A 20,493-nucleotide genomic window follows, 5' to 3' on the forward strand; every position below is an offset into this window, starting at 1 on the left:
TAAGAATGCCAGTAAAGTAATGGGAATAATTTTCTTCCACTTTTTCCAAATTCAATTGCATATGGTATGATCACATTTGATCAGGACGTGAATGTAGTTTCTCAGTTGATTGTGTTCTGCTATTGATCATATGAAGTAAATTTAAAGTATGACATTGCTTTTACCTTCCTCATGCAGGAAAACATTTTTACTTCTAGAGTTAGCTGCAGTAGCTATCAAATTGTGTGTCTAATAAATTGTGCTTTGTTTAGAGAGTGGTAACTGTAAAATATTGCCCATTCAGAGAAAAAGTACTGAGATTGAGATTGATGCCTGAAGCTTAATGCAACATGGCTGCAATCAAGCAAATTTTAAACTTCTTACTTCTCCCATTACAGACCATAATTCACAGAGTTCTCTGGACTTTCTGTGTCTGAAAAGGAGAAGGGGGCAAAGAGAACATTAGAAAATCCACACAGACTGAGTTCACAGTCTCTACATACCACAGTACAGAAGCTTGCGTGGCGAATTCACTGAATTTAGTGAGAAAACATCTATAAAGGGGGATTTGAACCCATGGAGATGAAGTGGGAGATTTGCAGGTAGCCTCACTGCTTTGAGTTGCCAGCCATGAATCCAAGCCCTTGGGTGGTATGCTACAGAAGTGTGCACGTTTTCTTACCTGTGTTGCCTGGCTCTTCTCTGGTACGAATTATGCTGTACAATCCTGGAACCTGCCTGCAATTTAAATGGCACCTAGATTTCTTATAGACCTAGCTATACTGAGGCTTTAGGTAAATTCCCAAACCGTGGTAAGGTACAGTCTGTGCTGCAATGTTATCTATCTTCTGCAAGCCAGTTAAGGAGTAACATGGGCATGGCTTTATTTGCCCTTTGTACTCTTCAGGCAATCTTGCCCGTTTATTGTGCTATTTCAGAATCTTTGAGTAATTAGCAGTAAAATAAATATTATCCAAATGTTTTAATTAAACTTTCATTTATGATTAAAATACACGTGAGATTTCTGATATTTTTTACCTTGTAAAGTGCACAGGCATCTTGCTGTCACTCCCTACTCCCAACTGACCTTGCAGTGATGGTGTAACAGATCTATAAGAAGTAATATAAAACAAAGTCCTGTTCTTATTGATCCATGAAATGAATTCATCTTTATGGTCAGATGATGCCGATGCCTACTGCTACATTTTTGTTTTACCACTGAAGGTGTAGTTCTACAACTACAAAATGATTCCAGAAGTTGCCAAGGGAGAAGCTAGCAGTCTTTCAAAAGCAGATGGTGTAAGAGTCATTATCAGAGCACTTCTGCCTGCATGTTTCCATGTCCCATGTAAAAGGCTAATCCCCGAGTGTTCGAGATACAAAGTTCAAATTGAAAAAAACCTCTTCCAAGCAGTAAGACGTGTCATGCTTCTCATACTTTTATTTTCCTTCCCATGTACTTGTTTGATCTTAGTCCCCGTGGCTGGCAAACAACTGCAGCAGATTAGGAGAGTCATGATCAGATATGACCAAATACTAGCAAATGCTCAGCAGTGATGGTTGCGTTGCAGTGTGTCTTTGGTGGCCAGTCGTTGAAGGCATCCTTGTTTACTTTCGCTGCCAGAGAACCAAGGATTGCACAAATTTTTACTAATGCGGTGATAAAAACAAATTAAAAGTTCCTGGTTTTAGTATCACAACAATACCTTTGGGAGCTTTAATTGGGCAGCAAAATCCTGTTTGATGACATATGCATTATCTGGGGTTGTTAGAGACTCTGCAGGTTGGCTCTTCCCTCAGACCATGTCCTGTTTGCTAGCGCCAGCGCTGCTGTAAGATGGTAGGTTAGTAAGGAGATGCAGTAGTACTGCCTAGACAAAATCTTACGGTCCTGAACCAGATCTTGCTCTGGATAATATTTTGCCTAATTTTAAGTAATGATTAAGCTTCTTAAAGACTCAGAAACTGATTCAGCCTTCACTGAAGTCAGGGTTAGTCTTTCCCACTTGGATCAGATGCTAAGGCATCCTTTGAGGAATGCCATTGAAGACAGTGAGGTTGCAGTGGAAGACGCTGGTTCCCATCAGTTAAGAGCTAAAAAAGAGATTAAGTAAAATGGAATATAGTGTTCCTTGTAGATTTCAGTTTAAATCCTGTTTATGAAGCTGGAGCAGCAGCAGTGTGATTTTGTTTCATAAATGGCATCTTTCACTTACGGCCTCATTCTCTTTTCATGAAGGTCCGCTCTGCTCCTGCTAGGGTGCTCTACAGAGGATTTAGTGTAAATGAAAATAAAGACTCTTGTTTTTGGCTTGTGGATTAGACAAACTGATTCACAATGCACGTTAATTAAAAATAACTGTGTGCAAGTGTAGCCAGCATCACTAAAGCCAGTTCGGCCTATGAAAAGCACAGGGTGACCTGCTTGGGGGCTGGAAGGTATCTGTGCCACACCAGGGAGAGGATGCTTTAATCCGGAGGACCCCTAGCTCCTACTGAGGGGTGGGAAATAAGGACTCATGACTCCTGTATTGCTTTGCTTTGTTTTTTGACTGGCACTTTCCTCAGGCCAGTTGTAAAATAGTGAGTGAAATACTGGCCCTGCTAAAAACAGAGTTTTGCCCTTAAGTCCAGCTGTGCCAAGGTTTCACCCACAGATTAAAACCGTATTTGGCCCTGTTTGCTGAAAGGTTCAAGAGTGGTTCCTGGCTCCGCATCCAGATAATTTCCTAGAAAGCTGTGTATTGATGTGAAAAAGCATCAGGATCTGGAGCCAGAGCATATGTTACTTTATATACTCAGATGCCTGTATAGACCACTGTTGACATTGCTGGTCAGTAACACATTATCATTTGCTATTTGTTTTTGTTGCTGATAGCAAACGTTAAAGAAAAAGAAAGCATAAGCATATGCCTTTTATTGCTAAATGATTCCAGGCTCGCTTTACCCTTCAGCTTTTGGCACCTCATTTCCAACAGCTCACATCTGCACTCCGCTAGCGGTGGAAGTGCCATGTGTCGCCCACCCCACGGTGGACAGGCTTTGCCCTGTGTATGGTGCAGCACGGGCAGCCATCGCACTCACTGGAAACAGCGGGAGGTTTTCTGTTGGTTTTGGTGCTAGTAAGGTTAGATCATGGGCACAAATCTGCAAGTTAAGCATGCGATATTTTCCTGTCTGAGTCCTCTGGCACGGTCCCCTGTAGTAGCATTTGTAAGCCCTTGAGGAGCAGGTACCTCCTCCTGCTGTGGTGACCTGACTGCCCTGAGGTGGTGGCCAACCAGGGCTCAGCATCACAGCCAGGGCAAAGAACGGGAGAAGGGGCAACACGAGCTGCACTTCTTGCTGGGACCCTGTGCTCTCCCGGGGTGCTGCCCTGTCCAGGATCATCACCCTGGGATGCCCACACTCGTTGCCCATCCCTGTCATGTTACCTGGGGTGGCATCTCAGGTATGGGTGTTCAAGGACAGCGGGAAGCCTGGAAGAAAGCGCCCTGGGCAAAATGCACACTATGGTTGTCTGTGTGTTCATGCTGGTCTTCAACAAAATCAGAATAGCCAGGCCTGCTGGAGTGTGTGATCACTAGAAGATCTCTGAAGGTTCATTGTCTCAGTATTAATGAGACGGACATTTCAGGCAGCTCTGCTATGTGCAAATTAGATATGAGTCTCCAGTTCCCGATGCATTGCCTGTATGCCCTGATTAAGGGTAACCTCCAATTATTCAATAACCCTCTCTCTGCAGGTGTAAATAGGGCAGCCTGTAGCTGTCTAACGTGTCTAACACATTAACGAACATGCCTCCTGGTGCTCTGTGCCTTGGACACACACACATACGTATACTCCTGCATAGACGTAGTCTTTTGTATGCAGAAAGTGCCTTTTTGTGGTCTTTCCCAGAGTACCAGAGTAATTTTCACAGTGTACATTAAGAACTTATTTTCTAAAACTGACTAGCATCGTATGGAAAGGGAGTTTTTAGAGGTGATCTCACTTTTAAAGTACAGTGCTAGATGGGAAAGAAGCAGAATGAAAGACAATTGCACTGGTCTTATTCAATAACAGGAAAATATTTGTTTAATAAAAAAATATGTGCTCTTAAATTCTGATTTGGACATGATCTTTTCAAAATTGGGCAGAAAACTTGGAACTGCAAGCCCTAAAGGTAAAAAGACTCCAGAGGCACTTCCGTGCTTTGTGTGTTTGCAGTGCTTATTGTATACATCATGTTTGAAAATACATCATTGTATGCACCTTTTGGTCTTGTATGGCTATTGTTTTCACCTTGGAATATATTAGTTGATGTGTATTCTAGCCCACAGCAAGTTGGAAACAGCTACTGATTGTTGGTGCTACATTGCTCTGAGGGAAAAAGACCCGAGTAGCAAGAAGCGAATGGAAGAACTGAAGTGACTGAATCTCTGAAGTTCTTAAACATCTTGATGTAGCCAATGCTGTAATGTCAGTTATGTTATAAAATCAACCAGCAGGCTGAATCGACCACAGTCCTTAAAAATCTTTCATATTTGTTTTCCAAATAGGCGGAGGAGAAAGTCAACAGCCATATTCCCTGGAGCAGTGAACCAAATTGCCTTGACTGGAACCATTATTCACTTGCACCTTTGACAGCAGCAGCCAGGTAGGAGGGCAAAGAAAGGATGGGTTTCAGTGAACTGAGGGAGCAGGCCTGGGTGAAAATTTTATCCTTCTCAGAAGGCTTCATGCGGAAGTCAGTCACATTTAAATACTGATTACGTGTCCTTCTGTTACAACTGAAGTCAGCTTTTGCTGAAATCAGAGGCATTTCTTTTTTGGGGCAGGTTATGTTTTTGTTCATTTGGAAGTTCTGCCTTTGCTTTGCCCATGTATTTGGTTTGACACTTCTCCCTCTCTATGCAGTTCTTGCATCAAGCATGCAGGAAGCACACTCAAGCACAAATAAACAGCAAAATGTACTTGTAAAAATACAGGAAGAAATGGTGGGTGGGGTTTTGATATCTGAAACAGGGTTGGGTTTTTTTTCCGTTTTTAAATTGTCCTAAAGTGTAAGTTGGTGATGTCTGCTTGAACATCTTGCCATTTCAAGTGCACCATTGGTGATACTGTTCAAAGTTTATTTTTTCCTCTTTGAACACTTGAGCACATATAAACTGCTGTTATGAAAGTGATGACACTAGTGTAATGACACCCAGGCTGGCTTAAAGTTAGTTGATCCCCAACAGCAGTCTTACTATGGCATCAGATAGTTCAGAAGCCAGTTTATCTCGTCAAGAAAAGGTCTAGTTTCAGCTGCTCATCGCAGCTCCATGTTTATCTGGGTTGGTAGTCACATCAGTTGGACAGGTTTCACGTTGACTTTGTATCAAAAACTACTCCTGCATGCAGTACAGTTACTTTTGTTGCTGTAGGAGACCCGAGGCACTGGGAAGCTCCTCTTCCCTAATCTCTGTACGGGAACGTCCTGGACAGTCAGAGAATTATGTTAGCCCTCAGAATTTAATGAGACTGGCTTGAAGTAGTGAAAAGTTCAGAAAAAGTTTGATCCTGCTCATTGGCCTTCTAATTTTTTTTTTTATTATCCACTATTTATCTGCAACCATAGGAGCTAGGCGTATAAGGAACAGACCAGAGATTCTCATGTGATGTCACAACCACAGGAGAAGGTGTTCAAAGAAAATGTAGAACATATTTTGAGATAAACCCCCCAGGTTTTTCAGAACTATGTATATGGTGTTGGACCTATGTTTCATTCTATATATAAATTGAAGGAATTAATAGAGGGGGCTATCCCTGGAACCTTTGCTGAAACCTGGAACTGATCCCAAATATTCTGCAGTCCAGGACGGTGCTATATGGGGCCCTTCTTACGGTTCTTACAGATCCCTCTCTAGGTTCCTGCAATGGAAGTTGTATCCATCTGCATGGCATTCTTTCCCCTCTGCAGTCTCTGAGAGCTGACCGAGGTCTTTCCATGCAGCTTGGGATCAGCACTGGGTGCGTGAGAGGGGTGCGAACTGACAGCTGTCAGCAGGGGTGTTACCAATGAACATGCCGGCAAAAAACAAGGCGTCATCCCTTGCCACATTCCACAGGCCAGAGGTCCTGCGGAATTTATGTTGAAAGTTCAGCGGGAAAACAAACTGTCCTCATGCACCCCTGAGCTATGTTGCCAGTTTGGGAAGCATTAACAGCGTGCGAAATTTATAAGCGGGAGTAATGGAATACTCCTGCAGTACAGAAACCCAGCCACGTCCTGACTCACCAGGCAGGATTTAAGTGGAAAACTGAGAACTTTGGTACACAAGAGCATGGCAGCCGTCCTCTGAAATGGGGTTTTAGCATAAATTTTTCAGGTTTCATTAGCGTGTAACTTAATGGTACTTCTGTGCATTGGGCCCTTATTGCTGTGGCTCTCTTGTATGCCGAGAACTATCCCCAATAATGTGTCAGCCGAGTAATGGCATGCTTTACTTTTTTGTATGGAACAATTGAATTTTAGCATAGATGCTCTCAATTAACGTAGTTCAGACCAACATTATTGTAACTATGATAGTATGTGCTGCTACCTTGTGTGCTAAGGATATTAAGGCAAGCACTTAATACTGGTAGGGTAGTAAATACGCTGTGTGAGCTAATAAAAGGCGTCCATTAAGAAACTGAACCCTATTACTGCCTACTTTACAGGTGAAAGCTTGCAGTATGATTCCACGGCTAGATATGGGGCGATAGGAAGGCACATTTTCTCTGAAGACAGGAGCATGCAATGCTGCCAAACCAGCAGCCCAAGGCGCCCTGCAGGGGATGATTCTTGCAGCAGAGTGATTGCACAAGCTGTGGTGTGGAGGGCTAGCTGCTTTGTTTTGGCTGAGAACCCTGTGAAGATACTGGTCCTAGTTCTCTGCTGCCCGAAACCTTCTGCTATTTATACCTGGGTAAAGTGAATGCCGAGCGAGCATCAAATGCCACTACCCTAGCACTAAAGGACCTGTTATCCACTTTGCCCAAATATAAATGACTATGGAAAGGGTGAAGCAAGTTCAAGGTCTCTCTTTTTGTTATAACATTGCCCCTAGATCCTGCTGTTCATTGCTGATGGTGTGAACAGGAGGAGGCTGTGTCTTCATGGCAGTTTGAGCTCAAGATGTGCAAACTCAGGGGGAAGCAAGAACACTCATTTCTTGTCCCGCTATTAGTCACACAGAGGAAAAACATGTTTCTTCTTCCACATCCAGGAGGTGGCTGAGCAGGGTGGTGGGACAACAAATCCATTTGCTAGTTCTCTGACAGCCTGGGGTGGGAAGAAAGAGACTCAAAAACATCTGGAAGAGGCAGAAATGGGTACTGCAAAGTCTCTTCTGTCCCTGGGCATGAAACGGCTCTGCGGCTGAGCCGCTGACGGCGGTCCCTGCCGCTGCAGTGCCCAGGTGCCAGTGGGGCCTCCGAGTGCGGACAAGCGGGTGCACACAGCCGCGGGTGCACGCCTCTGGGGTGGTGAGCGCAGCGGGCTGGTGCCGGGTGAGATGTGGGAGAAAAAAACCTGCAGCTGCTGCAGCTGCTGCCTGGCAGCCCTTGTCCCCTCGGGAAGCTGCGACACCCTTCTGCTGGCAAGGAGGTGCACTTGCGGGGCTATATTTATCTTCTGTTTATTTCAGAGCTCCCCCCAAAAAATAAAAATTAGGACTTGTTTAGTGAAATCTAGCAACTTCGCTTGATTTTTTTCCCCATACACAAGATGTGCTTCATGCAGCTCCTGTGCAGCCACAGACAGCTATACAATAGCCATCAGCGCATTAACATGCCATATATTGGAAGGACATGGTCCTTGAAATCCTCTGGCACCACAAGCCACAACTTGCAAACTAGAACAGAGACAGATAAGGATATCATGAAGGAGAAATTTGGCATTGCATATTATAAAACTGAATCCTTAAAAAAAAAAGGATACTTTTGGCAGTATTTCATATCTTGTAAATAGAATCCATATATATTCATGTGTATTTTAAGTAGAATATGGTGTACTGCAATTTCTGCTATCTAAGCAAGTATTAGAGTCATTTAAAAACGGATCTTTGCTTTGTAGCCAGCACTGCACAATCAAACAGCAATGCTGGCCTATGTTAGGCATTCCGGGCCAGGATCTGTCAGCGGTACATATACCTGCTGAAGGCAGTGAAGACGCATGGGAGTTGACCTGGCACAGGGTGAGGTCATCAGTGGCTGGCTCTTTCTGAGCAGAGCCGCATGTGGATTGTGTGCTGCAATGCACGCTGCTGTGGAAGGGACCCATTTAAAAAGCAAGAAATGCAAATTGTATTGAATTGCAGGCAGCAGGAGGGATTCTTGCTCTACACCTAGATACCTGTTTATGTGGCTGTATCATTTCTGCAAGTAACCTACCTTTTGTTAGGGATAGGGGGTCATAACAATATTAACACTGAACCACACTTAGTGGGATTAATTTTCTGTGACTTCCAATACATGTATATACCTATTTGTATCTGTATTTCCCTCTGTCTAAAAAGATCCTAAGGTTACAGATTCAAGGCTCACAGCTTCGATGAAGACATAGAGCGAGCAGTTGCAGTTTTGAATCTGCCAGTGACATGTATGCCGAATTACTGTCACATGCCATGCTGTAGTAATGCTAAATTAAATATTTCAAAATATAAAAAAGACACTATAGTATTATGTCAGTCTGTAAAAGTAATCCTGTGAACATTGCTTTTTGTTGCTGTCTTATCAGAAATTTGAAGAATTTACATTTTGGAAAAATTATATAATGTCCAGTGCCCTGTGCAAATCCGTCTGAGCGCAGCCTCTTGCTCACTGACGCTTTCCTAAAAAGTTCGGAGGCTGCAGAGTTTCAGCCAGCTGGGAATCTCAGATCCATGCTAGCAGTTATCTCCAGATGGCTGCACTCTTATTTTGTACCAAGCCTTCTAGCATCTCAGCCTTTGCATGTTTGGAATGATGAAGTACACTGTTCCACTTGTTTTTGCCAGAAAGTGTACAGGGCATTTTATGATAAGTTTTGACACATGGTATAGCTCAAAGAAGAGGTGAGAGAGAGGCTGTGGGGAGAGAAAAGGGGAAAGGAAAAGAATAGGACAGGAAAGGAGTAAGAAAATGCAGCAAGAAGAGTGTATGTCAGTGTAATGAATTCAGTCTGACTGGCAAATACAATTTGACTGCAAGTTGTGAATTTCATTGAATTTGATCCAAGAAAGACACAGCTGAGCAATCTGCAGGAAGCAATCTTTTCCTAGAAGTATGCAGCTCCAAACTGTACAAATTCTTCCACTGGTCATAAAATGTCTGTGTGCCACTGAACCTGTGTAATCGGATACTTTTGAAGGGAAAGTAGTGTACTGAGACAGTCGACTAAAGAATAACAAAACCCATCACTGAATATAGAGTTTTGAAAGAAGAAAACCTATATAATTTGAAGCTGGCCAATGAAGCCCTAGTGGTAAGGACAGTTAATCATTTCTGGTGCAGCTGTTTCCTGACATTTCTGCAAAATGTTGTGGAAAAATTAATGAAGGTTCGTTCAGTAATGGTTTCAAGCTTGGCTAGTGGAAAATATGACAGTATTTCCATCGTCAATTAAGAACAAGCAAGGCTTTTGTTGTTTTTTTTTTTTTTTCCGTAAGGGAAGTGGTATGCAGTTTGTACTGCACAGGAAACTGTAGACTTGAGAGCAGCTGTGTGATAGTAACAGGTATGCAGAGAATATGGAGAAGAGCCTCTTCCCTTATCACATGTGTTTCAATGTAGTAGAACTACCTCTGTTATATACTGGAAAAGACAGCTTACACTGCCTAGCACGTGGGGTATTCCTTTGAGCGTCCAACTGAAAATAAGTGCTCTTCTTGTCACTTCAGTAACAAAGCTTGTATCAATAAGGTTTTCGTTGTGATTGTATTTTATTACTGTGATGCCCCAAAAGAATGACTCCTTTAGGTGGAGAGACGCAGGATTTTTTGAACTGATCTCTGAAATTCACGTTGCTTGCAATTCGATCTCGGCGTGTATGATTTTCACAGCCATTCAGCATGCCTTGGTGAGCACCCGTGGTTGCTGCGCTCCCTGGGCGCAGAGCAGCAGTACTCCTGCTGTAGCTGGCTAGCCACTTTGTGGTTAGAGGTAGAGGAGAACTCCTTGGCCTCGTGTGTAGTACAGACATGGGCTGCGCACGTGTGCAAACTCGGTATCATACGTGAGTACATATTGCTGCAGATAGCCAAGAAAGCATGTGGTTTAGAAACACAAGCATGGCCTGAGGGTGCAATCCCATCGCAGATCAGCATAGCTGAAGGTCACTGTAGCAGCTGAACAGTGGCCTTTGTCCACTCCTTTGCCTCATAGCCTGCAGTGCCTGGCAAGCAGCCAGCTGCCAATAGCCTCCCCAATGGCACCTTGGGGCTCCCAATCCTGCCACAGCTCCCCTGTGCTTGAGCTCCTCTAGCTCGGCTTTGTGTGGGGGATGCTGGATCCGTTATGGGACAGAAAGTAGTCAGGAAAGAGGCAACATCTACTTTGAGGATAAATTGTGAAGACCAGGCCTGTGCAGTCAGTAGAAGTAACTTTTTCACTCACAGGGATCTGCATTTTATTTTGTGGTAAAATGCATTAGTGTGAAAATACAGGGCTGGTACAGAAGTACTGTAAATCACTACAAATATTTAGGTGAACAGTTTAGGTGCTTAGTATTTTTCTGGACTGTGAGGGGTTGCATAAGCCTGCCTTCTCTAATAGCTTTTTTCTTCCTCTGACTTTCTGAGATACTTTGAGCCCTGCCATAAATACGATTTCTAGCCTGTTTACACAGTATGGTGATTCATGCTAAAGTGGTTGATAGAAAGATGCGTTGTAATGAATGGTTTATACTTTTCTACCATCACTCTGTAGAGGAGATGCTTACTTGGTGCTCCTCCTGCAAATTTAGAAGACCCTTAGCAAGCTCACTAAAAATGTTTGTCTTATGCTCTGTGACGTTAGCTGCGGAGCGTGTAGTTCTTATTGATGGGTTTAAGCCAATGTAAAACAATTAAGAACAATGGAGTTACAGCCATGGTTTGTGACCATTCACATGGTCACATAAAGTCAGCCCCAAGTTGCCTCTCTCTGGTGCAGTCTACTGTGAGGAGCTTCATTTAAGTCTCTCCCAAGCCTGCAGTCCCTAGTGCAGGTGAACATGTTGCTGAAGTCAGTGGCAGCTTTACCAGTGTCAGAGCACCGGGGACAGTTTATATATAAAAGCCTGTGAGTAATCTTGTTTTGGGACATTAAAAGGTTAATCCTTCCAGCGTCCCATCTATAACCATTGGTGATAACTGCCACTGCAGTCAATATACTGTCGTGCTTGCGGTGGGACTGGTTGTGTGCTGCAGGGCATGCCTGGGAGTAAGGGAGAGATGAGGGCTCTGCTCTTGCAGTTTATCTGATGTGGGAAATCTGAGGGCACTGGGTCAGACAAGAGCTGCTTTTAAACTGCTCAGCATGGAGGCTGTGCCTACAGCTGCTTAGGAATTTCCCATAAAAACAATTTGTCAACTGAAAGCGGAATTTCCACAAGAACAAGTTTTCCACTGGAAAATCTCCATATTGCTACTTTTATTTTGTTGTTGTTTTTGTTTTCCCATGGAAATCTCTGAATGAAATACTTCCCTTTAAGTCACCTTACGCCATAGAGAAGACCTTTGATGAGCTGAACTGAGCTAAAATGGTTTCAGTTGTGCTTAAGTTGCATCTGCCTATTATTCCCTCTCATCTCAAGGAGAATGGCGGTGCAAAAACTTCATGCTTAAGAAGTTCCTGTGGGCAGGTCACCTTGAGAGTCCTCCATGTCCCCACACTGTATTGTAGTCACCCTTGTGAAATAGTCTACTAACTACTGAAACAACAATGTCAGAGTGAAACAGACTCTAAAACAAAGGCCCCAAACCCTGGGAAACCAGAGGAGCCTTGGCCATTTGTGAGCTTGTTTCTTTGCGGTTCAAATTCAGTTTCCCAAATTCTCGTGTACTTTTTACTGGTTATTTAAAATGTCTATGGGGGTTGTAAAACTCTTCGATCCATTTAAGATAAATGGGGAATAAAAAGTAAGTACATTTAAGTGATTGTAAAATTGGCTAAGGTCACATGATCAAAGTGCTTGAAGGACTCCCACACATGTCTTGCTTTATTGCCTGCCCTGTCTGTCCCTACGAAAGGCAGCTGGGTAATGGCTGAGATATTACTGTAGGTGACTGGACACCTGGTGCTGAACTTATGGGAAGGGAGAGAGGAATGCTGCTGACACCAAGGTGTTCATTGAATCTCGCAGTGACCTCTTATGGATGAACATTTAGCAAGAATGAATGCACATACCACTTTTACTTTTTAAAGTAACAGTTTGAATAGTTCCCTGAGGTTTGTAGTAGATGCTGTGTTCTCCTTATGGTACCTTGTCTCCAGACTTTTATCAATCTTTTTCTTGCTCTCCCTCATCAGTTCTTCATCCTGTTCTCATTTAGACATGCAGCCAATTCTACTTAAAGCACTAAACCTTTGGCTATATTGCATGGTGACCAGCTGGCAGATTTGACAATTGTGGCTAGTGGCATGCACAGAGCTCTTGCCCCCACTGTCCCCAAGGGAAACATGTCACCCAGAAGGAAATGGGCTGTACCAGAAAGCATGCTGCGTGACAACCACTGCACCGGAGGAAGCTCGCTATCTACACGAGGCTGAAGGCTGGCGCAGATTTCTTCACCTCGTGCACACAGGAAGCAGCATGGCAGATATCTGACTTTCCTTCAGGCAGCCTCCTCTGTGCTTCTCAGAAAGCCACAGGAGTTGTAGTTAAATATTACAGTCTAACATTTTACTTGCTCAGAGACCGAACAGGAGCTAAGTAATTTTAAACCATTAGCTCAATTTTAAGTATCTCTTCCACAGGACAAAGGGCAGTCGACTCTCAGTCATGTTATATCTTCCAAATGAATGATTAGAGTGAGAATCCTGGGCTACCCTTACCTACAGCAGAGCACAGTGCCAGTGTATCTAACAAAACAGATAAGTCCTCTTTTGTCCCTTGTTCTGCTCCTCTCGTAGGATTCTCCCTATTTCCCTCTCCCTCTTACTCTGTCAGTGGTTTGTTTCGGCCATCGTAATTTTTCACTGGGTAGCCTGAATCAGATTTCTGAATGCTGACTGCTGGATCCGAGCGTTCTCACTTCTGGGAGGACAGGAGTGACAGCTTATGAAGAACTCGCTTGGCTGTGAAATCAGGAGGGCTTTTTGAAAGTTGTCTTAGCCATTAGCCCTGCCAGCATCCCTGTTTCACCAGAGGGTGCTGGGAGCCTCCCAGCCCTGAACCTTCTGCTTCCTCACTGCTCAGTTGCCCTGGTGGTGCTGAGGATGAAGGCAACAGTTCTGAACTGAAAGAAGTGGCACATACGGACTAGTCATTTATTCTTTATTTTAAAAAAATCGAAGTTTTCCTTTAGGAGATACCAATATAACTCCTTGACATTTGAGGGAACACCAAATAGGCCTTCCATGCTAACAGTGAAGACTTAATTGTAGCTGAAAAGCGGAATACAAAGATAACACAGTGTGACACCACCATTTCCACCTGTGTACTGTGTTTTGGGGGAAAAAAATAAAGCCCACCTCACTTCTATTCTACCCTACGCTAAAAGCGGTGGTGTTCTTCAGTTATAATTGAAACTGGAGATTTCATTGACCTATTAGAATTTAAAGACTAAGTGAAGGAGGGATCATAGCAATTATTCAGACCATTTGGCAAGAAGAAAAAATTGGCAAAACCTACATTGGTGACAATCAGTTGTATTTCAGAGTTGCATTGCAAAAGCTACGAATGGCCTCAGTTCTAAATTTAAGATAGGCAGAAATTGTTCTGTTTAGCATGTCCTAAAATTATCCAGCACAGAAATACTTTGGGGAAGTGTAAAAATTAATTCTCAAATTTTAAAAAGACAGCTTAAAGGAGAAGGAAGGCTGATGTGGAAGTATTAAATAAATGCCATCTTGGTAACAATTTTACCAAATGTAGGGAAGAGTCATACGCTTCATGTCCTTGTTATAAGATTGTTGGAGAAAATACTCCCACTCAGATAGAAATTCACTGTAAACAGCTGTCTTGCTGTTAGAGTTGATGTACTTTTGAGGATGCAGTGGCTCTTAGAAGGAGCGGGGCGTGTTGTGCAATAACGTGACCTTATGTTGCATAGACACTTCCAGTTTTGGAATGCGAAATGTCTGAAACTGGGAGTGGGCGGACAAGAGGTGGAGCCAGCCAGGAGCCTGGGTGGCTGCGTTTCTGAGAAACTCTCTTCTGCTGGTGAGTACTGCTAATTTGCCAAGCGTATGGCTAAAGCCCTGAATAGTGCTAAGTCGAACCACTAAACATTGAGTCGCAAGCGGACATGGTGCTATAGGGTGATATTTTGGAAGTTCAAGCGTGTAATGCTTAGTTGAAAACAAGGCTGAATTCTTTCAGACCCGAAACCACAGCCTCCCAAAATGCGTCAGAGACTCTTGATGCTGCAGCGAGGTCAGCTTCCCTCCCCCCACACCTGTGAGTCAGGACAACTCTATTAAAGGAAGCTTTTATTGGAAGCTGTCAATAGAGAGGTAGACAACATGCAGATGGTGAGGACACAGTGGGAAAGAGTTTGGATCCTGTGCCTGCATAAATGGTCACCAACAGGGAGAAGACCATTTTTCTGGAGAACAGAGGGATACTGAGGAAAGAATAGTATTTAAGCAAGAGGTAGGTTCACCTGATTTCACCTTCTCTCTAATTAAAACTAGGATTCAGAGTCCACTCAAGCTGGCATTGTATCCATTTCTCAAGGGGGACAAAGGCTAAGTGTCTTCCGGGCTTGATGCCCTCAGTGCTTGTCCACAGTTCCTTCTATATCTACTTTTGCTGAAAATCACAGAAAAATGATCTTAGAGCAGCTCAGTTCACTGTAGTGAGAAAAAGAAAACCAAGGAGGAAACATAAAGTATTGGATGGAGGGGAATCTCAACAGCATGATCTTGATTTTCAGTCAATGGAGACACTTCTTGAAATAGAAACTTTCTGTGGAGTAGTCATGCACTTAGTCTTTCCTTTGCTATAAATCCAGACCTGCTCCTGGGTGGATGAACACTACTGGGACTTAAAAATGTCAGTGAACAATGCTGTCCCTTTTATATTAGTGCTCCTTTAACTTTTTCCTTGTTTGTTATTGCTGTTATTACCTGGAGTGCTCTAGCAGAGTGTTTGCATAGCTGAAATTTCTGTAACAGGCAGCATTTTAATAACTGGGAGCTGTGGTTTTAGATGTGCTCTTTTAATGCTGGCAGGTGCTCTGTTGTGCTTCTTGAACTCATTGTTACTGCTACTGGAGAAGAAATACCTTGCAGCAGCTTTGCGATTAAAAAGAAACCTCTAGAACTAATTGACAGTGTCAGTACTTTTATTGTTTCTATGTGAGATTGCTAGCAGAAGGAAAGACATCCTGGAAAACAGCTGTAGTTATTTAATTCATGACCTGTCATAAAAGAAGGTTTTGGGTTCCAATCCTGATGAGCACCTTGAGTGAAGAGCACAGCATGGTCTGGCTATGCAAAGCGCTGACCTCCCCAAGCCCTCAGCATGCTGGGTAGCACTGCATTTGAGTGATTTTCCTGAAAGCATCCCATGTGGAGTTTTCCACTGTCTTGGAGGCTTATATTGTACTGGTTTGATCTACTTTCCATTTCGCTGGTGGAATATTTCTATTAACTTTCCCAGAAGCTGATTCAAACTGCATAAAAGGGGGTGGAAAAGTTACTCTTCATTGCACCTTTAATTTTCATGTCAATATTAAGATTTGGATTTCAATCCATGGATGATGCATTTTATAAGCAACCTCAGCAACACTTCATTCCTAGAGGTGTAAGTAACCTTTTCTTTTAAAAATTATAAACAACTGGATGCACTTGTGTCCCTCTGACTGCCAAGCATTCGTTAGCAAACACTAAGGCAAATGGACCTCTTCATGCAGATATGTCTGAGTCCATATCTGGACATATTCTCATGGGGAGTTAGAGTTTGAGAAAATAAGCTGCTCTTGGTAGACTTGCTGAAGCAGGTATCCGCCTGAAATTAGAGGTGTGTTTTCCATTCAGAAAGTGTTCAGGCTAAGGACGGTTGCAAAGGAAAAAGAAACAGGAATACATGTTCTTAAAGCATAAAGCAAGGCAATGGTTTATCCGAGCTGTATGATGAGGGAAGGAGGGGGGGTGGACAGACAAACCTGAGTACAGCAGCGTAGGCTCCCAGGAGGGGTGCAAAACTGCACCAGGGTGCCACTGCGGCAGGCAAAGGGAGCTCCTCGACGTCTCAGCGGGACTAGCTGCCACATTCCCCTTTAGTGTGATTCAGCAAATTGTTTCCCTGTTGGACAAGATGGAAGTATGCTTCCTCTGCCATCTGCCTGGTCGCCCGCCGTCTAAACCTGCTTTGAGCAGCCAGCAGGAAGCATGGCTGCCTTTGACCTCTGCTGGCCTTTTTTTGGCCTTCCTCTGCCCTTTGCACATTCTGGCGAGGTCCTGGTGCAGTCAGGCAGCAAGATAGCAATGTAACTGCCAGCATCATCCAGGTGTCATGTGAAACTGCAATTTGGTTCACATCAGTTCTGCTCTTGCTACCTTTTTTGCTAAGCAGGTTTATGTAGAATATAAAGGTCCAAATCCTATCTTAAGATTAGCTTTGACATCCTTGAACAGATCAAGGAGGAAAATAAATTGTTGCCCTGAAGAAAGCTATGAAGAAAAATATCACACTGATAGCTTCTTTGCTTTTAAGTTTTACAGATCAGAAATCAGAGGCTGAATTTTGGATCAAACATCGGTAGTGGTTTTGCAATCAAATACTCCCAGCTTGTGAAGATGCAACAGCAGCTCCTCCAGCTTGCTCTAATGAACCAGCAGCTCTTTGTTGGTGCTAGCAGAGCAATTAGGCTCCCTGCTAGAAGAGCGGTGTTTGTTACGGAGTTGCGCCTGAGTGATTGGGGTTATTTTACTCAAGCAGACCTCACTGATCCACAATTAAAATGGCATTTTTCATCTCACACTTAGAAGTTGAGGAAAAGCTTTTTGAAGATTTTAGTTGCTCTGATGATGAGCTTGATAGAGGAACAAAATCAAACAGGGGTCTTCTGTTGCAGCAGTTTGGTTGTGACTGAGACAGTTGACTACTTCATTATAGCAAACATGTAGGTGGCCATTCTCATGTTTTGAGATCCAAGAGAAGAGCTGTGACTTTACTGACACCTTTGAGGGGAGTGAAGTCAATCCTTTGCAGAAGCAGGGTCATGTCAGCTGTGCCGTATGCAGCACGCACTGACAGTGAGCCCTTTCCTCTCAGCTGCTTTGAAGTTACAGGCTCCGTCTTTCTGCCAGGATCAGATATGAGTGGTGAGATCGCTCTGGGTTCAGGCAACTTAAAATCTGTCTGTAATTTTTTGCACCTGTTTGTAGTATTTATTATGTGGTCATTTTCACCTGTGCTTTCTCTTTGGCATTATAGATACCAGCAGCCTTCCTTGCTGGTACTGGTTCATCTCTGAGGGAAACACTGGATGTAATTTGGAGGATGATTAGGGTGAGATCAGCTCTTGAAACCTGAGTCAAGTTAATGATGAAACCTGAGTTTTGTTACTAATACAGCGTAATTATTGCTGCCGGCAGGGCAGATATCTCATATTTCTCATCTTTTAGCTTGAGGATCCTAGTTACAGTGATCCATTCGACTTCTCACCCATTCCGTCCCTTGCTCGGGTCTGCAAAAGGAAGGCATCCCATCTCCTCCACCAGATTTCCATTCAAGCTTTCGCAGGTAGAGCAGTGCTGCCACAGATGTCAGTGAATTGCACAAGCTGGGGCACAGAGGGGCCAAGAGGAGGATACATGATCAACAGATGAAGCAGCAGAACGTTAATAATACAAGACACCTAATTGGACCTGCCCTTTTGTCCAGCAGTGAGGACGTATGTCAGTGCACAGCAGGTGCCAGGCCCGTGGCAACCTGCTCTCACCTCCTACAGGTCTTCACGAGAGAAAAATTGCATTATGAGCTGAGCTGCTTGCCCGCTGTAATTGCCAATAAAGCATTAATCCTAACCTTTTGTAGAGTGCATCTATTGCTCGCACCTCAGAGATCCTGGGCCACACTGGAGAGGTGACATAAATCATGGTGTGTGTTACACGTTGCTGAGTGGGAGGGGAGCTCACACCGGTGAAAGTGACACCCTGCAGGGGTGGGAGGGAGAAGGCTGCGGCAGGAAAAGCGACCTGTGGCAGGATGTAGGAAGATGTGAGATAGCACAGCCCCTCATTGCTTAATGCCGTATCTTCTTACTGCCTCCCATGGCTCCCATTGCAACCTCCCCTGCTATCCTGTGCTGGCACCCGCTGCCTCCGTTTGCCTGTGGTGGGGTGCCCCTACCCAGGATGTGAAATCGGTGGTGCTGTCACCAAGCGTAAACTTTCATTTTGTGGAAAGTGCCGTCGTGGAACCACCATCCCACCCGTGGTTCAGGCAGCCACCGTGTCTGGTCTCCCACGCCACCTATGCGACGTGCATGTGGAGGCGCAAGTTAGGGACTGATTTACACTCAGGAAAATAACTTTCCAACACCCACAGTTTAAATATTGGCCAATGGAGAAAGCCCATAGCAGGAACTTACTGAAAAGAGGAGCTACCAACCTGTTTTGTTTTACTTCTGCCCGTTATCTTGCCTGTGTCGTGTCTGAGTGTGGTGTGTGACAATGAAACCAGAAAATTTTCATACCCTTGAACCCCCCCTGGTTGGCCTTTGTAACCAGTCCGGCAGATCCTCATCATGGTTTGGGCAGCAGAGGAGGAAAGGAGAAGGCGAGTCAGCAGCCCTGGAGTCCCCGGGGAAGGAGGGAGGTGGCACTGAACGGGACTGGTCTGGATGTGGTCAGGCAGCCCCTTGCCCAGCTCCACCACGATACGTAGCTGCCCCTTCCGTCTGCCAGCTGTACCACTGTACAGCAAACCCACCAGGGCATGGATCTGACTGAAATTTTACCATTTCTTTCTCTCAAATTATTTTCCAGGCATCCCCTTTCTTCGTTCTAAACTGAATTTGTGCACAGTTAAAGCTATCTATCTCTTGTGGGGGCATGGAAAGCCCTGAGGCCAACGGCCCATGTGGGTGTAGGGGGGCTGAGGTGGCACCTCGATGTCACAGCCCACCCCGGGGTGGCACGGCAGCACTGCCGGTGGCCCCAGCCCGCGGGGGAGTTGGGGGCAGCTGCCAGGCTCTGCCCACTGGATGCAGCCAGCCCCAGGGTACAGAGCTTTGAGTAAAAGGCACCAGTCTATTCTACATGATTCTGGAAAATACTGTGTAGTAACAAATATTTACCTAAGTGTAGAGTGAAGGTAATTTTTCTGAAATGCTTTCCTGCTGTTTTTTTTTTAGTTTCATCTTCTCCTTTGTACATTTTTCTTTAAATAGGTAAAGTCTTAAAGAGATAGGTAATATATAACTGTTACTTAAACAAAATTTCTGCTCCAAATCTGAGTGGGGGGATAGGCTGAGGTTCTGATCACTATGCCTTTAGCTTTATAATTTAAGAGTGGTTTGGGGTATGTGGTCCTGTCTCCTACTAACGTTATGTAAATGTACTGCCAGAGTATGGGCTTCAGTAGTAAAACCTACTAATAATTATTTTTACATTCATATTTCCTCTAATATAACATTTACTTTCCATTTCAGATGAAAATTAAATTGTCTGAAGAATAATATCATCAGCTGATTTGTCTTGCATCACAATGTTTGTCTATTCTAGTAAAAAATCAGTGACTATTAAATTTACTGCTAAGACATAGGATGACAAGACAAAACTATGATGCTGAACAAAGAATGGTTGTATCAGTGGGAATTAATCCCAGCATATCAAGAAAGGAGCATGCTCTCGATTTCCCACTGGATATAGCGTTAAAAATACAGTCTTTTTTACTTCAGTTACTTTTTTTATTTTTAAAATCAGAACAAAATAAAAATTATAATGCCAGAATAACAATTTTCATTGAATCTTGCATGTAAAGTTGGCATTGTCTTACAGTGGGCTTTTTTTCCTGTTGTAAATGAGAGAAAAGGTCTGGTATAAACCTGTGCATTTTTGTTTAACCCTGGCCCCAGAACGATTGATATGAGGTATTTGGAGCCACACAGGAAGGCTGCATAAGAGTGAAACAAAACCCTCATGCAAGCATCAGCCAAAGGAATTACAATATTAAATAGAAAAACCATAATTGTAAAAAAAACCCATTTCCTTGCACAGCTCATGCAGAGCACTAGAAAGTTGGCATGTGTATTACTTCCAGTCGTAATATTGCAGTAATATACTTTAAACAGTTGCAGACATTCTTAAGAGAGTGCTTGGGACCTTTTGGGTTAGGAGGAGCAAACCTCACGTCGTGCAGAAAAGCAAAGT

General features: G+C 43.7%; 1 protein-coding gene across 6 annotated transcripts in view; it reads left to right on the forward strand.

The window, feature by feature from the left end:
- The window catches only part of HIVEP2 (HIVEP zinc finger 2), a 143,221-nt gene that overhangs the window by 84,222 nt on the left and 38,506 nt on the right, over positions 1 to 20,493 (forward strand). For all 6 annotated transcript variants that reach the window (XM_064447138.1, XM_064447142.1, XM_064447139.1 and 3 more), the window contains one exon: positions 4,521 to 4,618. The gene's annotated coding sequence lies outside the window, so the exon portion shown is untranslated. The remainder of the gene's footprint in view (positions 1 to 4,520; positions 4,619 to 20,493) is intronic.

Source organism: Phalacrocorax carbo, chromosome 3 (assembly GCF_963921805.1).
Source record: "Phalacrocorax carbo chromosome 3, bPhaCar2.1, whole genome shotgun sequence".
In the NCBI taxonomy this organism is placed as follows: Eukaryota; Metazoa; Chordata; class Aves; order Suliformes; family Phalacrocoracidae; genus Phalacrocorax; species Phalacrocorax carbo.